Source organism: Scyliorhinus canicula, chromosome 1 (assembly GCF_902713615.1).
Source record: "Scyliorhinus canicula chromosome 1, sScyCan1.1, whole genome shotgun sequence".
In the NCBI taxonomy this organism is placed as follows: Eukaryota; Metazoa; Chordata; class Chondrichthyes; order Carcharhiniformes; family Scyliorhinidae; genus Scyliorhinus; species Scyliorhinus canicula.
The window spans coordinates 51,535,042-51,560,761 of NC_052146.1; the positions used below are offsets into that span (position 1 = coordinate 51,535,042).

The window sequence follows — 25,720 nt, forward strand, 5'->3', positions numbered from 1 at the left end:
TTACATGGCTATGAGGCTATGAGAGTTTAAGAACCCACTTAGCAGTGTGGCTGCCGGAACGGTCAGCCGGCATTATTGGCCTCACTGTGAAGGCCCCAGCCGGGCGCTGTTCAGTACTGGCCCCCATGAACAGGAACCACGGGGAAGGTACCTGGGGTCTTCCAGGCAATCAGAGGCCCCCGGTGGTCGGCCTCCAGGCAGGATGGCATCCCGCCCTGCTGGTGCCAGCCTGGCACTACCAGGTTAACTAGGTGGCACTGCCAGGCTGTCATTCTGCCTGCGCCGGGGATCAGGCCTAGGGTACCCAGTCTTTGTGAGATGGTGTGTGTGTGGGGTGGGGGGGGGGGGGGGGGGGGGCGTCAAGGACCCCTACAGGTGAGTTGGGGCATTGGGAGTGTCCGTGGTTGTGTAGAGAGATTGGGATTGGGACGGTATTTAAAAATGACATTCCTATAGCGGAGCTCCTCAGGAAATTACATTGAGTGCGGCCTCAATGCCATTCCCCACCGGGGTACTATAAACAGAGTGTTGTTAGATAGTAGGGCCATTCCCAGTGATATAAACACCGGGAACGACCCTCCAAATCCCGCCGACAGATTTTTTTCCCCATTATACCAGACCTGGGCGGTGAGGAGTGACATGGGGACGGGAGCTAGCAATAGCAATTATTTTAAGGAAGATGTGGGAGGAACGGGACAAGGTGAGGTGTTTAAGAACTAAAGGCAATGTTATTCTAAAATATTAACACTTTTGATCTTATTTTACAATTTGTAATATTTACTCTTGAAAATTGCATTTACTGAGGAAAGAAAACTGCACAAACATTTTCAAAAAGTATTTTGAATAATTTGGTTCAACAAATCATGATATTGAAATATGTGCAGCTTTATATAGGCTTTTCCTGGAAGAAATGATAATCTAGGCATTTTCTGTATTAAGTGTTGACATTAAAACTGTGCAACTAAAAATAATGACGCATTAAGTAAGATTTATAGACAGGAAGTGTGCATCGTGTATTTACAGTGACATTCCTTGACATTTCAGGTGCTGCTGAACACCTGAGCACTTCCTAAATAACCTAGGTCTAATCTGAAATTTAGAAAACCATTCTCTACTTTAACTTGGAGCGGGAATATTTCTTTAATATTCATCGGAGTCAAATGCGAAATCAGGCCTTCAGAAATGACAATTATGTATCAGTGTGTGATTTAAAACAGTGTGTGTTGTAATAGTACAGAGGGTCAAAATATCACAGATTTGAAAATACAACAATGCCAACCCAAATAAATTTAGATTTTGATAAAAGCTTTGTCTTGGGAAAATAAAAAAACTAAGACCGCACTTGTGAAATTCCAATAGTCATTGGCCTCTTATTAAATGTAGTTTAAATAGTTCAATATTCTAAATGTGCAACGTGAATTGTAAAATTGCTGTTGGGCGCAGTTTCAACATTAGCTTCTCCATTGATAATAAAAATTACCTGATGTATGATCAAAGGTACCATAAGTGGAGCAACCCATTGAGAGCAGGGGCAGCAACATAAATTTGACATAAACTGAGGCATAAAAATGTATGAAATGCTATATATTAAAATACAATAGATCCATTACTTCTAAGAATTTTAAGCCAGTCTTCAGCAGTTCAGTTGGTTATTGCTTTAAGGCTAAACTGCTGAACCCTGTAACATTTAAATGCTTCTGGATGTGACATTTTTAGTGAGCTGCTATGTACATTCACATGTGTATGTAATAAAGAAAACACATAGGTCGACCTTCAACTCAGATATCGGCACCCATTATGCATGTAAATACATGCAATATGTTGGTGTAATTGCTCCTTAATGCCTGTGGTACGGCAGCCCTTGAAGCCACACTGCTTTCAGAGACGTGTCCAAGCACCAAATAAATATTCTTTCCAATTGTGTGTGAAAATGGAACATTCCACATGAAACTCATTTTCAAGATTCACATTAGGGTCTCAAGTATAAATTCATCGATGTATCAAAACCTCCCATTCTGCAGTTTGTGGAAGTGTTCGAACTACTTCGTCTCAACATGCCAGATTGTATAAATGTATGATGTGGCAAATCTTTCACTTCAAAACGCAACACATCGATATGACAAATTGTGAACCTTTCACTGGGTTTTGTAGGAAAGCGGAGCTTATTTTTAAGAAGAGATTATTAGATATGAAGATTTCACGAATACATGGCATAGTATTTTACAAGCTTAAGCATAACAATAGCAATGGCTCATTAGGGACAGTTTCCTACTGATTAGACTTAAAACATACAAAGATAGAAATTCAGTGAAATTCTTTGCTATTCATCTTGAAAACCAACAATAAAGCACTGACTACCCACTTTCTCAGACTTATGACTGATGTAGAGAAGTTACCGTATTCTCTCTCTCCAATAGCAGGATCAATACAACTGCACAATATTCACGCGCATGGAAGATTTCTTTTGCTATTAGTTTTCATCTTCCAGTCACTATGTGTCAGGCTTCAAATTACCTCATAAAGTTTATTTAGTATTCCATGAATACATAACCAGTTGGCACAACGGTTTTTCATCATGAGTTTGAGATGGGAGTTCAAAAATCGATTACACTGCCGCTACTTTTCACAAACGTTGCTCAATAGGTTGTAGAGTGTGCCATTCATGCATCATGATTGATGACTAGACTGCAAACAGTCACTGATATCTATCAGAGTTTGTGCAGGTTGTACTGTTAGCTGTTACGAGTTTCTCACAATGCAGCCAAAGGAACATTTCAAAACAATTTGACTCCTTCCAACTTGCTGATGGGACCAAGGCTTCATTTTTTCTCACTGGTCCTTGATGTCACCATTCTTGAGGTTTTTGATGGCTGTCCACCTTGCGTAGTAAGTGGAGCCAATTCATGGTGTACCTTTGCAAAATAGAAATATTATGGTAATTAAAACCAAGAAAAGCACAGAATGCTGTTGTTGGGTTATTCAATTGCATCAGCAAATACAGTACACAGTACAAAGTCCAAGGCTGCTGGCTCTTAACTTTTGGTAAAAGATTTCTCTGAACGTGTAATCTGATCGACAGTTGAATAAAGTTGGGTTTAAGTAAGAGAAAGGAATCTTTCTTCGGACTTTCTGTTTCCCCATTCACGCTTGATCTAAAATGTACTTTAAATTCAGAGAGAAACGGTAGGTGCGTTTTAGCAGATGAAAATAAGACTGAGCAGATGAACTAAATTAATTAATATGACATACTATGTATATTTAAACCCTTTAGCTCTTTGCTGCTGCATCACAATTTATTAAAATATATCGTATAAGGGTATACACATTTCTGTAAATATTTTAACTTTTGAGAGGTATGTACTGAAATAATGTCCTGAGGTTACAAGGGGAATTAATAGCTTGGTATAATTCAGACAGCCCTGAGGATATAATTGCAAACTGAAGGTCCCTTTTGCGACTGATCTGATATTGTAGTTCAGAGGGCCAGAAAATTATAGTTAATTATTTCACTGCTCACTTACGTGAGTAACAGGAACTTTGGCAGGCTGGTCACTGTTCCACAAACAGCTCATTACTGGTTTATTACTTTCACCAGCCAGTCATAATGGAAAAGTTTGAAGATTTGCATTCATTTCTGGTCATCACAAAATTCTCATTGAATACTGATAATTGTTTTACTTGGAAGTTTTTACAGAATTATCTCAATTCTGCGCGCAGTTCATTTAGTGAATGCTGAATAGATGTGGAAATGCCGTCAACTGAACAAATAACGAAGATGCCACTGTAAATGGATACGCAGCTTAATTCAACCCTGGGAAGCATGTGGTTTAAAGCTAAATAAGATTTGGAACAGTGAAAGAGTTAAAGGCAAAATGGTCTATAACTTTTAAAATGTTTGCCCATAATGTTTGAGCCTTTTCTACTATTTCCCAATGATGACAGTGCCTTAGGGCAAAATGTTTCTTCCAAATAAATACTTTACAAAACATGCATCGTTCGACAATGAATCCAATGCCATTAATAAAGGTCAATAAGTTGGGTCTCATGCCATTACGCCACTAACAATGATTAACAAGATAGACAACATATAATCAGAAATGGTTTAATCAATTCATTATAGCTTTGACATTAGACCACAGCATAATCGGGGAGGCGACATTATTTCTCCAAAGTCGAATTTTCAGCAGTAAAATCCAATTTCACTATTTAAAAAATTATTTTCATTGCTAAGAGTATCATGCAAGTGTACAACACAAGTGAGCTTATTATGTGGTTTCTTTTGCCCTGTACCACTTTCATACTACAGTCATGCACCCAACTGTCTTTTTAAAAAAAATGAACAATTAAATGTCAAGTAACATTTTTTAATATGTTTTTTAAAAAAAAAGTATTTCCTTGCGCTTCAACCTAATTTATTCTCTCCAGCCTCGTGTATTTACTGCCACTTCTGGCCACTCCTTTCCATAGCTTTATCTTCTTTCCGCTCTTGCCAACCATTGCTCTCGACAATTGCTGCACTTTAGCGTATCTTCTCACCTCCTCAATAGGAGCAAAGAGCCATGGGAAAATAGTAGAAGACATCCAGCTGCCATTGACCAGTTATGGTGCCTATGTGCCACAACGTTAAAGATCTCAGTTTCAACAACGCCACAGCTTCTGAATAAAAACTTGGGAATTCAATTTTTTAAAATGCACTGGGATACATAACTCAATGCCCCGCCACTCCCTCCCCAAACATATTCTGGCTTGCCCATAAGGCCCATGAAGTATTTCTGTTTGTGGAATTGTATGTTATTGAGCCTGACACCCCTTGGTAGTTTATTTTCCTGTAAAAGAGATGCGTTCTATTGTGCATGCAATGTACCGTCTATTCTATCTACATCTGTGCGTGCGTGATCTTATACATAAACTGATCTTGAACAGCTTTGTAAAACTCGTAAGTACAACAGATAGGAATAAATGTGAGAAAACAACTTAACCAGGAAAGTAGTTTAAGCATTTAACCTTTAAACAGTATGCAGGCATACTGCAATCCAGTATGTTATTGCCTTGAGGAATAAAGTAAGAAAATCTGTTTTTTTTTTAGGATTCAATTTGTTCTGCAATATTAACAGAGTGGAAAAGGGAGTTTGAATGAGGCTTTTAATAGACATTATTCAGATTGACCAATTATATAGGGCTTTAAAGACACCGATACAGAAGGAACGAGATAAATTTGCATCTAGTAAATTGGATTCTGACAGGGCTGCAACAACCTTTCAAGTTGGCAATGCATGAAAATTAGAAAAATTTAGAAGCAGGCAACCAGTTCCAACAGAAAGTTTTACATTTATTTTGCAAATTATTCTCACATACAATAGTGCAGTGTTTACAGATCTTCTGTTCTAGAACATCTTTTGAAACTAATCGCAAACAGTGATAGATATTAAGAGAAATTCACATAACAATGTAATATAAGTTTACTAATATATTGTAAGGATATCTCTGGAACAACTACATCAGTTACTTACAACATATTGGGGATAAAAGCCTGATTTACATCCTTAACATTACACACTAAGGTCCACACAGTTATAATAACTAATAATAATAATCTTTATTATTGTCACAAGAAGGCTTACATTAACACTGCAATGATGTTACTGAGAAAGGACTTGTGGGAGGAAACCAGGAGGAATCCCACGCAGACACGGGGAGAACGTGCAAACACCGCACAGACAGTGACCCAAGCCGGGAATCAAAACCTGGGACCCTGGCGCTGTGAAGCAACAGAGCTAACCACTGTTGTACTGTGCTGCCCTGTTCTGTTATGTACACATACACAGATGTCTGAAGTGGTCCACATGTGCACATGGCAGATCACAACCACTGAGGAAAACGTGCAGTCTGGCCCATGGATGTTGTAGATGTGTATCTTGCCTTGTTTATTGTGGAAGATGTGAATTTAGTCGGACCTAGAAAATACTCATATTTTATTTAAAGGTTTGAGAATCTTTGTGTTAATGATGGTCAATCAACATCCCGGCTGTAATACAGTTCCCTTCTAATTTTTCAAGGACTGCTCAGAGACAACATGAAGGCTTTTGTGATTTCCTAAAGTTTTGACTGAAAACTAGGTCCAAAATGCAAAAACATTGAGTCAATTATAGCTCATATACCTTTCAATAAAATTGCCATTGTTAATAAATGAAAAAGTAATTCCCACTGTGTTTTTTGCAATTGATGTTGGCAAAACAATACAACATTGATAGATAAACAAGGCATTTTCTTTGGAACAAGTTTGAGCTCAAAAGATTAATATTGTTCCCACTGGTTCAATTGAGGCAGTCAAGAGGGAATTGGATAATTATTCGAAAATAAACAATCAGCAGGGTTACGGAGAGAAGGCAGGAGAACAGCACTAGATGAAGTGCTCATTTGGAGAGCTGCTGCTGACGTAATGGGCCAAATGGCTTCCTTCTGCTTTGTAGAAATTGTGATGTTCTGTATTTGCTTGGAACTCCTATTATATGTTTGGCAGTAAGTCATACAGGTGTACTTTGGTGCGCAATTCTGAACCAAAGCACCTCATTTGGATGCGGTATAATAACAAAATCTTTTTCCAAGCTGTTGACCTACCAATATACTGTGCGGAATTATTGTATATGTTAAATTTTGTATATTCCCAGTGGGCTAAAGATTATTGCAAGATAAAGCAATGTCAAATAAAGTTTATTTTCTATTCGGTAGAATTAATCATTTTTAATATTATAGATCTGAAATAATTCTGTTGCTTGGTAATAAAGAACTCGTGCCTGATCATATCTATAACATCTTGAAAACATCTGGAAACAAAGTATAATCACATCATGACCAAATAATATCTAAAACTGTATCGAAGAGGGAATGTTATTTGCGGTTTATTTCCTAGTTGGCCTTGAGAAAGCAAGAAAAGAAGGGAGAAGGATTTTAGACAAATTTACAATAATAAAAATTCTCTCGTCGACCGAGGACCTTTCCAGACTACTTCCACTGAGAAGGTACTCCAGTGGCAATGGCCTTTAAGGCCATAGCAGCTAAACATTAAACCTGTTACAGACAGCAATGCTACTCAGACCAATTTATAACCAAAGCATTTTTTGTAACTGGGGAGAGCTAAACTTAATTTTGCTGGGGTAGGGCACTTACCAGGCACACAGAGAACTGGGAGAGATTAACAGCATTAGAATAAAGAGTAAGAGGGATCAGAAAGTTGAGTGTGCAGAAAATACGAGCAGAGTAGCGTGCATGTGTGTAAAGCCTAAAGCATGGTAAATAATTTTGGTGATCTTCAGGCACAAATGGTGACACTAATGGAGACCTGGCTTGAACATGGGGATGAATGAGCACTTAGCATTCCTAACTACAATACAATCTGGAAAGGCAGGAAAGGAATAAGAGGATGGAGGAGTTGCAGCTTTGATGAAAGAGACTGTTGCAGAACTAGAAAAGATGTTGTACCTGTGGGTTCAAATAAACCTAACCTACTTTGTTCGAATTAGGGAAGCTATTATGCAGCTTGGCTTAAATTATAGGCCAAAAAGTGGGGCTGATCTGATAGCAGTATTCAAAATCTTCAAAGGTGTCTGATAGAGCAAAGGAAGAGAAATTGTTTCTAATGGCAGAACCAGAAGACATAGTTGAAAACTAATTGGTAAAAGAGGCAGACGGGAAATGAGATTTTTTTTAAATGCAGCAGGTTATATTGATTCGGAATGCACTGGCTAAAAGAGTGGTAAAGGATTCACTTATAACTTCTAATTCAGCCTATTGGGAAAGAGTGGGAATTGGGACCAACTAGATAGGTCTTTCAAAGAGTTGGCACTGGGATGATGGGCTGAATGGCCCCCTCTGTGTATTGTTCCTCCAGTGCTTTCACAACAAAGTAGCTGGCTAACGTTTGTAATAATTGCACAAACCAAATATAAGCAATGGCATTTGCTACATTTGAAATAAAAACAGATACTGAAATGTATGGCCAGTGTATCAGTGTGTGAAAGAAATGGTTAATGTTTTGGCCGACTACGTTATACGCAGTTCAGGTAACTACCTGGAATGTTAATTTGGATTTTCTTTCAAATGCTGACATCCCAGCTGTGTATTACCAATATATTTTACTTTCACTCATGATACTTAGATTTTGCACTTTTGGAAATCTTTGTTTTATTTGAAACTGTGTGCCTTGTTATGCTAATTACCGCCTGTGACTGTATTTCCCTTTGGGACCCAGCATTAGGGATTGTTTCCTTCTCCAGTGACTGGGAGAGGATCACAAGTGCATTAAAGCTTTCCCTTTGTTCATGATAGCACAAACTTTGCTTGCCCTGAATTTGGCACTAGTTTGCTTATTGGGGCTTGGATGTGACGAGGCAACATGTAAACTTGGAACCAGTGTATCTGTCCCAAACAATACTGCCTTGCGAGTGGGGAAATAGAGACAATGCATTTCCAGATCCGTTATTTGCCGTTTGTTAAATTGTTACCGAAGTGCCAGAAATTGGCTTTATTTAAAAAAAACAAAGTGCAAAGTTTCATTTTAAATGCTGCTGGGATATAAACTTCTTGTGCACGCTGTTACTTTTGTCATTTGTTAAGCAAACAATGGGAGATAGCATGTATAAAAATAAACGCTACCCGGGACAGCAAACAAGCTGCCTATTTGGCACAAACGTCCCGTTTTCAGCGGCAGTTATCGGACTGTGCTGTAGAAACACCTTTACGTCAAAGCCCTGCAGGTGAATGTTCTGGCAAAAATGGATTTTCTTACTGTATATTTTATTTGCCCTGGTGCAACATAGCGCTGCTATTTAAATTCATTGGATTTTCCAATCAGCCTAGCTCGCTCCACCAGAAACAATAAAACAGTCTTCGCTGTTCTTCTGCTGACTAGCCATGCAGCAAAGCAGCTACCAGCAACACGCATCAGTGGCCTCTTGGAGACTGATGCTATTCCAGCAGTGTATGTACGCTCACTGCCTACAAAATGATTAATAAATCTGTAGGTGAGAGACAGAAAGCAAATATATTTGCCTCTGTATTGCTAACTCATCCTATGTTTTATTGACAAAACGTAAAGCCAACCATCAACCTGAAATATGTTGACTATAATTTCAGATTTTTATAGGCACACTGTTTCTGTGCTTCAAACTCCATTAATAATAAGTGCAGTGTAAAAGCAAGATAAATCCATTTGAAAACTATCATCTGAACTGCACCATTAAACCCCACCTTTATCTTAATTTTTAAACAAAGACAAAAGTAGATGCACAATGTTACAACTCATTTTTTTTTGCTATTAGTGATGGTAAAATTATTGTTTATAAACCCCTTTTTTGTAGCTTTAATTCACTTTCTTCCAAAATGCATTTTTTGGTACAGTACACCAATTATATTTCCTTTTGCTGCCCTAGAGATGATGAATTTCAGAATCGTCCAATATCAAATCTCTACAGACGTGCACAAGAATTATTGATAAAGTCAAAGGAATGCACAGACCAGACTAATTTTAAGACCTTGTATCGCCTGAAATTGAAATAAATGGCAGCTGGTAACTGAGATTCAAGAAAAAAAGACTGAAAGGACGTCTCTCATCCGCAAGCTTATCTGTTATTGGATCTTTTCTTGCTTTCAATATTTGGCACGTGCTATTTCTCATGTACAGCACTAATGTATACATACATATGTACAGACATCCGCATATATTCCCGTACCAGCCTCCCCGAACAGGCGCCGGAATGTTGCGACTAGGGACTTTTCACAGTAACTTCATTTGAAGCCTACTTGTGACAATAAGCGATTTTCATTTCATTTCATTTGAACATACATGCATACACATGTACGAATGCACATACAAGTGGATATCAGATTACTAATGGTGTCAAATTGAGGAGAGTAGGAAACTAAGGCGATTGCAAAACAAACTCAGAAAATGGGGGGAGTGCAAGATGCAGAACATAATCAACATTTTAAGGTGCAGAATATAGACATTTTTGGGCATAAGAATAGAAAATGAAAACCTATTTAAATGGCAATGTTCTTGAATCACATGGATCCAGCTGTGCAATTAAGAAATGTCATAATCTGGTTAAGGAAAGCCTTTAAGGATGGAAATTCAAACGCAAATTGGATTGAACGCAGAACTAAAAAGATAATTTTGTACGATGGCAAGTTCAGAAAATAAATTCAATAAAACCGGTAATATGTGGGCTAGCACCAGAAAATGACCATTGATCATTGTCATAAAGACCTGACTCCCTCATCAATAGGGAAGGGAATTTGACACCCAGCTCGTCCGACTGCATGTGATTCAATCCATGAATCTTCCACGGGTTGGCCATCATCATGATTGACGTTACATATTTTTAAACACCGAAATATAACATTGTTTTTGGGGCCCAGACTGTGGAACCAGGCTTCACCAGAAATGTGGAGCATGTTGGTTCTGGGAGTCTCCTTTGTAGTGTAGGATGGTCAGAGGGAATCAAGCCAGTTCCTCCTCTTTACAGTATTAACTGCTGTGTGTTTGGTAAGTTTTCGTTCATTAACACACTGAAAAGCATAGGGAGATTTACTTAGCTTCTTTCTGCATTAGTGAGTGAGGTAAGTGGATAGGGTGGCAGGGTGCAAGATGGGTAGTGTAATAGATGACAGGTGGGTTAGATGGCAAAGGTGGGGGAGGAGGCATGTGGGTAGGATGACAAGGTTAGCAAAGTTAGGTCGGGGGATGAGTTTGAGGGTCGACGAGTCAGGGAATGGGAGGGCCATAAGGGAGTGGGGGGGGGGCGATTTTGGGGGAAAATCAGCAGAGGACAGTCGGAAGGTCAGAATCGAAGGTCATGGTTGAGCCGGAGGGTTGGGTGGTGGGTGGAGCTGGAGGGTCAGGGTGAATGCAACAGAGGATCAGTTGGAGATGTAGGGTCCAGAGGGGGTCTGATAGTAGGAGTGGGGGTGGAGAGCTGGAGTGTTAGGGGTGCTTGGAAGGTAAGGGGGCAGTTGAGAGTCAGAAAATGGGAAGGGAAGGGGGGGGGTGGGGCTGAGGATTGGAAAGTTGGGGGGCGCAGCATCAAACGGGAGGGGGGGGGAAAGAGTTTGAGCTTCAGGATGGGGGGGACAGGGAAAAAAACAAGAGGGTAGGGTGGGAGGTTGTTTCAGTTGTACAGTTACTCAGGAGTTACACATTATTTTCCTCTCTACTATTTCCTGCCCATGTAACATGGCAGTAGCTTCTAAATTCGGAGGGCTCCGCACACAGGGGAATTGCACAAGGAAAGTTAAAACTTGTGTTGGGACTTCCGAGGGGTCTGTACTGCATCCTCTGAGGTGTATCTGGTCTCTGACCATCTGGAGACATGAAGATCTGATTGTTATTGACACAGGGTACAATCCAATGGCCGCGTCCCGCCAAAATCAGAGTGGGGCGTGTCCGATAAATGCCAGGAGGGGATCCCTCCCCCACCACGAATTCCCAACGGCCGCAACACCTTTCAAGATCTAACCAGATCTTGTGAGAGATTGGGATCTGGGTCCCATCTACAATGGGCTGGAACCAGTCTCGCATGGTTTAAGTGTGTTAGTGCTGATGTTGGATCGAACTGGCTCAAGACACATCCTGGCCCCTCCAAGGAGACCCCAGCCGGGCACCGTTTAGAACTGGTCCACACGGACGTGGACGATGCAGAACAGCACCTGGAGGAGAGGGGTGCGGGTCTCCCAGGCCATTGGAAGCCCTTGGGTGGTCAGGGAAACGGTAGGGTGGCACCCTCGCTCTCTCCTGACACCCAGAAACCAGTAGGATGGCACTGCCAGAATGGCAGGAACACTGAGGGCAGCATTGCTAAGAGTCAGGGCCTGAGGAGGGACATGCTCATGAAATGAGGAATGAGGGGGTATATGAAGGGTGGGTGTGTGAAGGGCGGGTATGAAGGGGCCTCCGGAAGGTTTTTGGGGGGGGGGTCTGGGGTAATGCCCTTGTGTGCAGGGGTGCTATTGCCCATGTGTGTGTGTGTGTGTGGGGGGCCCTCAAACTCACTTAGAGATCAGGGCACCCTTTCAAAATGGTGGGCTTGACCGGAAAAAAACTCCCAAGGGCCAAAAAAATGACAAAGGGTGGGATCTTTCGGCCACGCTTGCCCAGCGACAGAAATTCCCACCAGAGGTCAACAGATCTTTACAAAGTCCCCATCCCATCCATGGCAGTCTTGCGGTGGGCGTGGCTGAAAAATCCAGCTTTAAGTGCAGTTAGATAGCAGTGGGGACCGAGCCGGGGAGAAACTCCCAGCCAAACCTGCTTGAAATGAAAAGTAGAAACGTTTCCGTTAAACTACGGCCACAATGTTCTGAGGAAAATAGGGATAGGAAATATTCTGCCTTGCCAGCATTGCCTACATCCCAAGAACAAAGTTAATTTAAATTAAGATTATCAGAATATGGAAAGTTAAATTACAGCTTTCAAACAGGCAATTATAATTTATGACAAATATGTGATGGAGGTGGATTCCATAGGGGGTTTCAATAGAGAACTATATATTTGAAAGTGAGCTACAGAGATAGGGCTGGGGAACGGGACTAGCTAGCTGGCTCTTTTGGGAGTCAGTGCAGACATGTTGGGCCGAATGGCCTCCTTGTGTGCTGGAAGTTACAAAGAAACAAACACAAAAGAAAAGATTGCAATGGAAATCTTTACAAATAGCTTCAAATTCAGGCGAGTAGGAACAAATAGCCTACTGTTTCTATCTAAAAAAGGTTTGCCTTATCTCATGGGGTTGTAATACAAAGGTAGGTAACTTGCACTTCAGTTGGCTAATGCCTTGGCCAGATGCCATCTTGAATATTGTATCAGTTGTGGCCACTGTATTTCAACAAGGCTGGATTAATCTGGGAGTGAGTGCAGAGGACCGGTTGCACAAATGTGGCTTGTATTTCCTCAAGTAAAGAAGATTGAGGAAAATGAAAAATGAAAATCGCTTATTGTCACGAGTAGGCGTCAATGAAGTTACTGTGAAAAGCCCCTAGTCACCACAATTCGGCGCCTGTTCGGGGAGGCTGGAACAGGAATTGAACCGTGCTGCTGGCCTGCTTTTAAAAGCCAGCGATTTAGCCCAGTGTGCTAAACCAGCCCCTAGGAGTGATCTATTTTGGGTGTTTCAAATGAAAAAAGGAATCAATCTGCCTCCTTTAGGTAACATCAGTAGTTAGAAACTTCCATTGGATTGGTTCATGATTGTGCTTGGCAAAGTACTTCAGTGGTTTGCCATTGCCTTCTGCAGTATGGCTGACCAGGAAACTCTTAGCACTTGTCATCTGGAAGGATTTACAGGCTGATGTCAACTTATTTGGCCATGTTATGAACACATCTTCCGTGGCCTTCAACTCCTGAAGTGGGACTTGAACTAGGAGCTTCCAGCCACAAGATGTCCAAAAAGGATTCAAAAGGGTACTTAGGGAGGAACAATTTCCTTTCGGGGGAGGGGAGGGGGACATAACCATGAAAGTTAGAGCCCGTCCAATTTGAAGTGATATCAGCAAGCGCGTTTTCATTTCTCATTGACTTACATTGGCTCACGATCAAATGTCTTACCTCTATAACATTTTCCAGCCCCATAAACCCCCAAGATATCCACACACTACTAATTCTGGCCTCCTTGGCATTCCCCATTTGAATTGCTTTAGCACTGGTGGTCATGCCTTCAGTTGCTAAGGGCTCAAGCTCTGGAATACACCCATCACCTCTCCACTATCACTTTGAGCAAGCCTTTGGTCATTTGACCGAATATTTCATGTGGCTTGGTGACATACTTTGCTTTATAAAGGTACTGTGAAGTACCTTTGGATGTTTTATTATGTCAAAGGCACAATATAAATATAAATTGTTGTTCACACAGAGTGTAGAAGAAATCTGGAACACTCCCTTAAAGGCTGTGATGCTGGGTTTCATTGATATTTTGAAAATTGCAATCTACAAATCTTTGTTAGTCAAGGGATATGAAGCAAACACAGTTTGGGGATTAGATCAGCTATGACCTAACAGAATGGCAAGTGGCTGACTGGTCTTCTTCCAGTTCCCATCTTCCAATTATATTACTATAGGTTAAACCTCAGTACTGTAGAATGGGCATTTAGAATAGTACAAGCATCTACAGCAGTAAGACTGATAATACTGCATTTAAAGTTAGAAAATATGTAGTCTCTTTTGACATATTGTTGTTTTTTTATTATTGTGGATTGACAACCCACTTTTAAAGAAAACTTGGTTTGTAAACTGAGGTTATGTTGATAAGCACGAGAGAGATAGTGAGCGAGCGCTCAGATTCCAGCAAGCCACTCTGTGAGGGAGGCTTTTTAGAGAAACTTGTGGAAACATTATGGAATGAAAAAGCAAACAAAAGACTGATATTCTATTGAATTTTATATATTCCATTTATTACTATATTGCTCTGTCCTGATCTTTCATTATCATCAGCAAGTGAACTCATGGGCACTATTTAAAATTACTGCCTGTACGATGTACTGGTAAACAGAATGCCTGCTGACGATACCTCCAGTTTGTTTTTTTTGACAGTAACCAGCTGTTAATTTCCTTCATCCTTGGGTGGCAGAAAGTGAAGAACACCAGCACATTAAAACAGGCTAATTAAAGTTTATAGTGAAATGAAAAATAAGGAAGGTTTCTCTATAGATTCAAAATTACAGGATGCGGGGGGGACAACAAATTACTTTCCCTAATCTGTTTTAAGTTAAAAAGAAACCCACAAACAAATCTTACTTTGCGTGGCACAATAGATAGCACTGCTGCCTCACAGGGCCAGAGACCCGGGCTCAATTCCCAACTTGGGTGTGGAATTTGCACTTTCGCCCTGTGCCTGCGTGGGTTTCCTCCAGGTGCTCCGGTTTCCTCCCACGGTTCCAAAATGTCCAGGTTAGGTGGATTGGCCATGCTAAATTGCCCTTCAGTGTTCAAAGAGGTGTAGGTTAGGTTATGGGTATAGGGCGGGAGAGTGGGCCTAGGTAGGAGGCTCTTTCGGAGGGTTAGTGCAAACTAGATGGGCCAAATAACCTCCTTCTGCACTGTATGGATTCTATGAAACCAAGTCTGGCAGCTGGTCTTTCTGCATGTGAACTGATGGAATAGAATAAGTGGTTGGAATTGTACATAAATTCTAGTGCAGTTATTGCAAGTGAATTGTCGATTCTGGGTTACAAAACCATCAACTAAGGTGCAGCTCACTTGCAAGGAGCATGGTACAACTGTCACAAGAAAAATGGGGTCTTAACTGCAACAATTAATTTTATACAATAGAAATGATGCAACAAGAGCTTTACAACACACACAATCAGGTGAGGTTGAAGGGTTAAGCCCCAGCCACCAAAATTCTGGAAGGAAGAAGCACATTGCCTCCCAAAAGCACAGAAGCCTCACTGGCATGATGCCAGTCATTTATACCACAGTGATAGGGATGAATATCTCAGTAGTTTAGTTGGCATGCATCTGGCAGACAGTGGGAAAATTCACATGCCAAAATGATTTTAGCACGTCCAGAGAACAACCAATGTTCAAATGCACTAAATCTGCTACCGCTTGCAGGGCTTAAAGAATTCTCATACAGATCTGTGATGCACGTCATTTTGTGCAGTGAAGGCTCCTATCAGAAAATCAGTAGTTTGCCTTGGCCATGAATCACTGTCAACAGCAGTTGAGTTAAACTCACTGATCAAACCCATCACACAGCACTAAACAGTGGCCTGGAAGTGAATGCTTGCTATCTGATGCATATGGATCACAGTGAATGTGAATGGTTTGATCTGATTTCTATATCAGTGCTGTAAGCAGTTTGCGTAGTCCACTGAGTAGTTTTCTGCACCTCCAAAGTTTTATAATGGGGAATGCTATGAAGGAACTGACAAAAAGATTGTATGCAGGTGAAGTTAAGAGGATACTAATTACATGCTCAGTTTCCATTAGTTCCCAATTAATGGCAAAAACTCTTTTCTCCCTTCTGCTTATTTTCACCCCGTAATGCTGAAGGCATTCTTTGTAAGTATATTGCTCCACCAGTGGCAGCTGCTCTTCTGTACCTTGTCGAAGTGGTTGTTCTTCAGAAGTAGACTGGGGCCTAGAGCAAGTACAGGCAGACTATTCAACTACAGGGGGTAGTTTAGGATTGGATAGCAATTAGGAGTGGGAAGTCTTGCTGATTTTCCGCACCTAATCCAGGGCATTGAGCCAAATGTAGTCTCTCTCTTCATGCCCTAGCTGAGATTGCTACCGGAGTACAGACTACAGATTGAATCCTGGAATTCTGTTATCTGTATAGTTCATTCCTCAACTAACTTTATTATTGTGTGGGTGTGTGTTGGGTGGTGCTTCTTATTTTAAAGAAGTATTTTCATCAATTATAAACAGTTTTTTAAAACCCCAATTTCATAAATATGACCCATTTTATGTATATCCCACTGTGCTGCAAATGCATGAAAAGCAATAAAGTAATTAAAAGGTTAACTGTGATTCCTCAACCCATGTCTGCGCACGCATGCATCAATTTAGTACAAAAATTATTTTGGAACAAAATAGGCAAATATCATTTCTAAGGTGCTTCTATATATTTTTTGAGTCTACTTATTGGCATTTTGCATGAGATCTCTGCAGGAAATAATTATGTTCAAATATAATAGATTAGAAATCATATATCCCTTACAAAACAGTAACAAAAATTGAGAAAATTGAAGATTAAAAACATAAAATATCAATCCATCATAGTTGCGCTATGTAACTACAATATAATTTGCAACAAATGAGCAATCTGATGATCAAGAATTTTGAATTTCAAATTATGGCATGCTGTCAAATGTGCTATAAAATTCTTACAGCGAGCTGTTAGGTTTAAAGTATAGGATAAACCATGATACCAATAATTTGACATCTTGTGACATAGCAGTAAATCATAATGATCAAAAAGCACTGGACTGAAATGCTGGTCCATGCTGAATCTTACTAATGGTACAATTGTTTTTCATGTTTTGGGACCATCTGATTGTTATCCAATGATTATCACTCGTTGGGGGGGGGGGGGGGGGGGGGGGGGGAGGGGAGAGAGTACGATAGCACAAATGAACACGAGAGTGTGTACATGTGCATGTGTGAAGGAAAATATTGGACTTGGATGTGATGCCCTACATAGTTGAGCAGATTGGCAACACTTGGGGCGTGATTCTCCGCAAAGGCGGAGAGTCGTGAAGGCTGCCATGAAAACGGCCGTGTTTCACGGCAGCCTCCGCGCCCCCTCCCGGGACCCGATTCTGCTCCCTGGTCGGGGCTAGCATCGCGGCCCCGTGAACTCCGGCATCGCGGGCTTAACGAATTTCGCTAAGCCCGCGCGCCAAAGTTAGCGACGGCTGACGCATATGATGACGTCAGCCGTGCATGCGCGGATTGGACGACTCCAACCCGCGCATATGCGTCAGACCCGCGCATGCACGGTCCGTAATGCCCCTCAGCCGCCCCGCGGACATATCCTGTGGGGCGGCGGAGGGAGAAAGAGTGCGCGGGAATCGGACCCGCTGCCCGTGATCGGTGCCCACCGATCGCGGGCCCATGCCACCCTTGGCACGGCCGTGCCAATCGGTGGCATGGTTGTGCAGAACGGCACTTTGTGGCCGTTTTCACGAACTGGTATAGCAGGTGTATTAAAAATCGTGAAAACGGCCGTAAAGGCCTTGGAAATCGGCCCATCGGCCAGGGGAGAATCGTTGCTCACCGTAAAAAAACGGCGAGCAGCGATTCGTGTCGGGGGGCGGGCGTGGGGGGAGAATAGCGGAGGGCGTCGGACCAGCGTCGCCATAAAAATTTGCGCCGCCCGCTATTCTCCGCCCCGTCGTGAGTGCGGAGAATCGCGCCCGTACTATTTCGCCTCAAATTAAAAGTCACTTAGGTAAGATGGCAGTGGATTGCAGGCAACAATATAAACATGCACTAATAAGAATCAGTGCCTTCAGCAACGAAATGAAGAAATTTAGAAGAATTAGGAAAGGTGAAAAAATATATTTATTTTGCAGTAAACGAGTAATATCAGGTTTTATAACTTGTGACCTAGCATTTTATGAATTCAGTACTTCTGATATCACTGGATAACCTGCTCCCCAGAAAATCATTACTCTCATATTTTATGCTACCAATTTTCTTTCATTGATAAATCATTTCTATTCTGGCTGAGAAAAAGGGATCACTGGGCACATGTCGTTTATATTTTAATATTTCCTACTGCCTCTTGCTTCATATGTCCCACATTCTGAACACAAGAGCTGGGAACTGCTATGGAATAATTCCATCACATTGTTTAATCTTGTTTCATAGTCTCAGTGAACATTTTTCCTGATATTCTGCCAAAATATTAGTAATTATAATTAGTGCAATAAAAATTGAACCAATTTTGTTTTTGTGCTCAATAAGGTGACAGATGCCAGTTCTGGGGATGGAAAGCTTTATTTTTGCATATCCTACATTGGCACCAAGCACTCCTACATTAGGTATGGCATGACCAGATGTAAAATAAAACTCCCTCTACTCTTCAACAACTCAATGGAACTTCAGTTTCAGAAGCCTTGTTGTACTAGTGTGAATTTTTATTTTTGCTGCACCTGATCTTTGTGCCGGAGATTTGAATTAAAGCTGAACTTTAGACTTTTCTGTACTGCTGGTTCATACCTAATAGAACTGGATTGAGACTACTCAAAGTAATACAGTACAGTCACTAGAGGGGGAAAGACTTCCAGCTCGTCAATGAGAATGGATTTGAAACCAGAAGTGGAATGTAAGTGTGTAGTTCACTACGCAATCTAGTCCTTCACTGAACTGAACTTTGAAATATGGAATGAATTTAGCAGCAAGCTTCATGACTAATGAAACATTTGGTTGGCCTCAACTTAAATAATTTATAGTACACTGTACAGCAAATTAATCAGAGGAAGAAACGAACATGGTTCAAAATCTTAGGTTTGGTACAAATGTATTAGTTTAATGAAAAAGTCATCATCTTTCAACTTTTATTAAATTGCTAATGAAGAATTTTTTGTGTGCATTTTGTTACAGGAATTGCCTGCGTAACATTCTGTAAATTCACCAATCAGGTGTGCAAAGTACTAATGTTTGATAACTACATGATTAACTTTGTCAATGTTCATTAAAGGCTTCTTTTTGCTAATTAAACAAACACAAACAAAGCCTTGATTCCCCTACCGTTAGCTGTTTGAAGTGGTCAGAAACAATCTCCAGTTGAGACATCTACAGACATTTGGCCTTTTACCTCTTATCTGCTAGTACTCAGCACTATTACTTACATGAACACATGGAGGTTTAATTTTACCTGTATGCTAAATGTGGAAAGGGATTTAATGTAAATTTGTTAAATCATTCACTAAAAATAGGACATGGAGGAATTAGAATGCAAACAGAATGATGAGCAGAATATTAACAAAAAAAAAACAAAGAAATTCTATTGAAAATGCTGCATAGGCAAATGATACTTGGTATGGAATTAAATGAAACTTTTTGTTAAGAAAAGTTACTGCTATTTAAACATGACACAAGCTTCTCTAACCAGAGTAAACAAATTCTCGATGATAATACTATTCCTATTCTTGAATAGAATTAACAGAAAATTAGTGTAAAAGGAGTTAAGTCTGCATGCCGGACCCCAAAGGAATTTTCTAATCTTGGATCACATTGGTTATTAGATAACAAGAGCTTATTTAGCACAGAATATTTAATGGAAGGTAGAAATTCTTTCATGCGGCACTTGTCCACAGGCTTTGACATTTTTCTGGCTACAAAGTGACAGCTGACAAAATCATTTGGGTCCACAAACGGCCGCCAGGCCACAGGTCATTTGTCTAAGAGAGCCCAGATCCAGGATTCATTACTTGAAACACTGCAAATGACACGGCCCTTCAGGCAAGCGGTGCACACGCTACATTTCTGCACTTGCCGCCACCAAATAAAAGAAACATGCAATTTCCAGCAGCCTGGAGGAACACAGAAAATAAACTGCAACTACATTAATTGCAAATTGGAGATGCTGCCAGAATTTTGTTTCAAATAAGATGAATAATAGTTGCTCTGTGCACGCAAAGTGGAACTTAAAAGAAATGCAACACTGTTAAAGTTTAAATTACAGACAGAAATGTTGTATGCACATTGCATAAGATATTTATCTTTACATTAAATGGGGGATAGTGGCGTCCATTTCCTTAACTATTTCAGAACAACTTATCTGCTGCACAATAAAATGCTGGATTATGTAGAAAAGCTTTTACAATATGAAACCACTTTAAACAATGCTACATTGAGCAGCTCAATATTCCAAATTTTAAAATGTTAACAGTACTTCTATTATCAAGAGTAAATGGTCTCTTTACATGTGAAGTGGTTTTTGGTATAGAAATGATGCTTTAGTACTCAGAAGGTTATGAAAAACTAAGTGGAGAAGGGCAAACTAATCAGTCTGCATGCCCTTTCACCCCCAGGACCACGTGTAAGGCTAATACGTTCAGGCCCAGTCGCTTTACAAGTGACCCAAGGTTCCATGCTGACAAAAGGCCCATCTTCCATGAGCCTAAATGATTTAAGTTCTAATCAAACATCATTTATACTACATCTCATAGCTGTCTCTCGAGATCTACTCCCACGTGAGCTGTTGCCATGACAACTGGTGTCTCATTTCAAATGTGTCAGGTTATATTATTGTCTTCATGGTTCTCTGATAACCTGCATCTTTCCAACATGCTTTTCTCATTCCCAGGAGAAACACGCAACTACCCCCGAGTCTGCTTGTGTGTTTTTGTGTCATTTTATTTAGCTAGATATGAAAATGAGACACAGATGTTTTGTCTGCTATCTCGCTGCTGACTATTCTGGCGGTATAATCGGTCTGCTCAGCCGCTGCTGTGTTACACACTGACCACATCTAAGAGCTAACTGCAAATGCTGTTTTACATACTGGAAAATCAGCTGTCAGCAGACCTGGGTAATGTTACTGAACCAATGCCAATGACAATTTGAAAACATTCAAAAGCAGTGTAGTAAAATAATCACTCCCTCTGACAAATACTTGCTCACAGCAAAATGCATCAATTATATTTTTAGTGAGATTAACTCTTTGGTGGCACACTGTTGTTTTACAAAAGCCATTATCACAATTACTATATTGCGGACAGTGCCACAATGCATGTAATTTTAGTGATCAACAACTTTCTCTTTTGATTTTATTTGAGTTGCATTTGTGAGGGTCATATTTCATTAGTTTCCATTCATTCACATGGATGAAAAAATTATGTTGATTTTGCAACATCTAGAACAGCGCTGCAAACGGAAATACAGATTTAGGCTATGAAAGGTACAGTTTGATCAAAGCTAAATTCAGGCTTCTACTCAGTTATGCTAACGGTGCATTGAACCTTGATCAAACCACACTCGGGAGCAGTGTACAATTCTGGTTGTCATATTATAAAAAAAGGATACAGAGGAATCGGAAAGGGTGAGATTATGATTTACAAAAGATGAAACTAGAACTGCACAGGTATATATGTATATATCAGGAAAAGATGTAGTGCGTCGGTCTCCTTTCTTTTGAAAAGAGAAGGCTGAAGGCTTAATAGAGGTCTTCAAAATTTTAGAAGGTTTAGATAAAGCAGATAGTGAAAAACGCTTCCATTTGTGCCAAAGAGCTAACCTAGAAACCATCAATATAAGAAATCAAGTTGGCAATTCAAAAGAAACTTCTCTACTGAGAATAGTGAGAGCGTAGCACTCGCTACTACAAGGAATACCAGAGGTGAATAGTATGGACATTTTTAAGGCGAGGCTAGTTAAGCATATGAGAGAGAAGGGAATAGAAGATAATGGTGGTAGATCTCAAGGAGGAAGGATGGGAAGAGGTGAGAGTGGAGCATAAAAACTGGCAAGGTCTGGGTGGATCCAATGGCTGTTTCTGTTCTGTACATTCTAATAATATAATAATCTTTATTATTGTCACAAGTAGGCTTACATTAACACTGCAATGAAGTTACTGTGAAAATCCCAAAGTTGCCACACTCCAGCGCCTGTTTGGATACACAGAGGGAGAATTGAGAATGTTCAATTCACGCAACAAGCACGTCTTTCGGGATTGGTGGGAGGAAACTGGAGCACCCGGAGGAAACCCACACAGATACAGGGAGAACACAGACTCCGCACAGACAATGACCCAAGTTTGAAATCGAACCCGGGACCCCGGAGCTGTGAAGCAACATTGCTATCCACTGTGCTACCTTATTGCCCTATGTATTTCTAAATGTATAACATAATTGTTATCTAAGTGAATGCTCAGAAAATATGGGCGAGATTCTCCCAAAACGGGAGAAATCGTAAAGCTGCCGTAAAACCCGGGCGGGTTTTACGGCAGCGCGCCCCTTCCCGACCGGGGACCGATTCTGGTCCCCGGTCGGGGCTAGCAGCCCGACGCCATAGGCTCCGGCAAGACGGGCTTAACGAAAATCGTTAAGCCCGCTTGCCAGAGTTAGCGCCGGCTGACGCGTCATATGACGTCAGCCGCGTATGCGCAGTTTGGAAGACTCCAACCCGCGCATGCGCAGGTGACGTCATCGCGTTTTTTGCGCGAAACCCGCGCATGCGCGGGCCGGGTTGCCCCTCAGCCGCCCTGCGAATGGATACTGCGGGGCGGCGGAAGGACAAGTAGTGCGCGGGCATCGGGCCCGCTGCCCGCGATCGGTGCCCACCGATCGCGGGCCCATGGCACCCTTGGCACGGCCGTGGTACGGCCGTGCCAATCGGTGCCATGGTTATTAATAGCGAGTTTGTGACGCCGTTTTTACGAACGGCAAGACCAGGCGTGTTTGCCGTTCGTAAAAACGGCGGAAAGGGCTGGGACTTCGGCCCATCTAACAGCTGAGAATCGCTGCCGGCCGTAGAAAAACGGCGGCAGCGATTCGGGTCGGGACTTCGGCGGGGGGGTGGGAGAATAGCGGGAGGGCGGCAAAAATGTCAGGAAGGCCCTCCCGCTATTCTCCCACCCGTCGTGGGGGGCGGAGAATTTCGCCCAATGTTCTTCAGTATTTTGACAGCTTCTCAAAGAGTTACCATCAAGTCTCATAGTTCTTTGATTTTATTAACCTGTGCCTCAGATACAAACGGAAGGGAGCTGCTTCCAAGTGTTGGCTTCATCAAATGACCTTGAATTAAGTTTGAAGACTTATTTTCAAGAATAATATTTAGCAGGTTGCTCACAAATACACGAAAACAGAAGAACACATTACTGCTTTATTCTGATAATTAGCATCGGAAAAATTTGACTTGCTCCAAATAACAAATATGGCCAACACAATTCATCAGTCCATGTTTCTACAAGTGAAATTTATTAAAAATATATATAACATTGAGTAGATTTAGAACTTAAAACACATTTACAAAATTTGTCAAAACGTGTATTCTGGACTTAACATCCTATGGTAACATTTGAAGTTTTTGAACAATTATCTTGATTTCAGAAATCACTGTAAATCCACAAATTACATAAAAGGAGTGCGAGTGGAAACAATGAAAATCACTGTAAATAATCACAATCTCCCTCCCCGAGACACAGCAGATATGCTGTATCTACTGTTTTGCCAAATTTGAATGATCTTTGATTGCTGCCCAATATCAAACTTGCACATTAACAATCAGGAATTCTTTCACAAATTAATACCCACATTTTGTTAAAAATGTGGTTATTTTGTCTTAATAGGCAGTAAATAGGGACAATGGGAGTTTTAATTGAATATTATTTCCTCAAGATGATTCAGGGGCTTATTACGATTCATCCAATAATCCCTCCCAGGCTGACATTTAAATAAGATGAAACACCAAGACAAACAAGTTGCCTACAATGCCCATAACAAGATTGTGGGGTTGACTTCAATTTTGAAAGCTAATTTCAATTCCTCAACCCATGGAAAATGAGATAATTTTAAGATTTAGACTTTCCCTTTTAGTTACTGATATTCTTATATATACCTTTATATAAAATCCCCAACTGAAAGCTAAATAACCTGATCCCCTGATTCTGTTGAAGCTGCTGTATAACTGGTTTACAACTTGTGCACACTAGGGCATTGGGACGAATGTTCTCTCCAATTTTCTGCCATTGGCTCTGTAGGGAAATGCCTGGCTTAACTTTCGAAACTAGTGACATTGCTGTGGTGAAATGATAAGCTGGAACTGCCTTCTTGAACTGCTATAGTCCATGTGGTGAAGGTACTCCCACAGTGTTTTTAGGTAGGGAATCCCAGGATGCAGACCTAGTGATGCTGAAGGAGTTGCAATATATGCCCAAGTTGGAATGGTGCGCTATGGTGTTTTCATGCGCCTGCTGTCCCGGTCCTAGATGGTAGATCACAAGTTTTGGAGGTACTGTAAAAGAAGCCTTGGTGTGTTGCTGCAATGCATCCTGTAGATACCATAGAGTGCAGCTACTGTATGTCAGTAGTGGATGATGTGGATGTTTCTTGAGGTGGTAGAATGGATTGCCATCATTGAAGCTGCAACCATTGTATATATCCAAGCAAGTAGAGTTTTCCATCAATCATGACTTGTGCCTTGTAGGTAGAAGAGACGTAGTCGTGGAACTTGGATTGATATTCGTAATTTTCCTTGTGCCACAGCCTATTGCATCTTTCAAAATATGTACTTAATGTTTCACTTCAAAGAAAAAAAGAAAGTCAAAATATCAATACCCTCAATGTCAATTCCTAATTTGATTTATTTCTGAACAAAATATACTCCTTAAATTAAGAAAAGTAACACATAAACAAAGTTACATAAAAACATTGAAACATCTTTTCGACTTTATCAAGTATACTTTGTGGCCAAATTAGTTTCATTTTACATCTTTCTAGCATGAACCAGATTACTAAAAAACAATCAGTTAGATAAAGGATGAAATGTGTTTAGTTAAACATTTATTATTAGCTATATCAGTAAACTTTGGAGGGTGGGTGTGGGTGTGCTCAAAAAGGTAATGCAATCAGTGACTATTAAAAATGCTACAAATAATTTGCATATTTTAAATCCAAACCATGGGTTGCACATTGCTGGGCTAAAGCCTCAGTGTTGTTTTGCCAACAGTTCTGGGTGAATGGGCAGTAGCCTGCAGCGGGCCAGGCACTTTCAGTAATGATGGTGTACTGATGACAGCACCTGCAGCACGAGTGCACCACTGAGCACATGTGAAAGCTGGTGTCACTATTTAGTAATGACAGTGCAGCTAACATGCCATAGAATGTAAAAATAATATTACATTTTGAAAATTACCCTAGATTAATAAATGGAATAAAGGGAAATATTAATGTGCTCACAAAAAAACAATCAAAATAAATACCATCACAGAATCCTCTCAGATGCATTATGGACAAAGAAAACAATAGTTGGTGTCAACATCATCCTCTTAATTTTGTTATATAAAACAAGCCACCAAGGAATGACATCCATTCATCAATGCCTTCTAATGATGTTGCTCTTTACAGTAAATTCTGTTCACAAAGACTGTGGGCTATTGCCACCAAAATGAATAATAGGTCTGAATTTAGCAGAAAACAAAGATCACAAATTAACAACTATTCCTGTTGGATCAGATACAGTTAACTTGTGCACCAGTGTGCAGTGATGGAATGCTGGCTT

The 25,720-nt window shown here is 40.7% G+C and overlaps 1 protein-coding gene across 4 annotated transcripts in view; it reads right to left on the bottom strand.

Moving 5' to 3' along the window:
* Positions 1 to 2,139: 2,139 nt before the first annotated feature.
* The window catches only part of rbm19 (RNA binding motif protein 19), a 377,192-nt gene continuing 353,611 nt past the window's right edge, over positions 2,140 to 25,720 (bottom strand). For 2 of the 4 annotated variants that reach the window (XM_038790712.1, XM_038790740.1), the window contains exon 25: positions 23,391 to 24,742. The gene's annotated coding sequence lies outside the window, so the exon portion shown is untranslated. Of the gene's footprint in view, positions 2,913 to 23,390; positions 24,743 to 25,421; positions 25,434 to 25,720 lie in introns of those variants that run through there. The other 2 variants (XM_038790730.1, XM_038790721.1) reach the window with 2 other exon arrangements.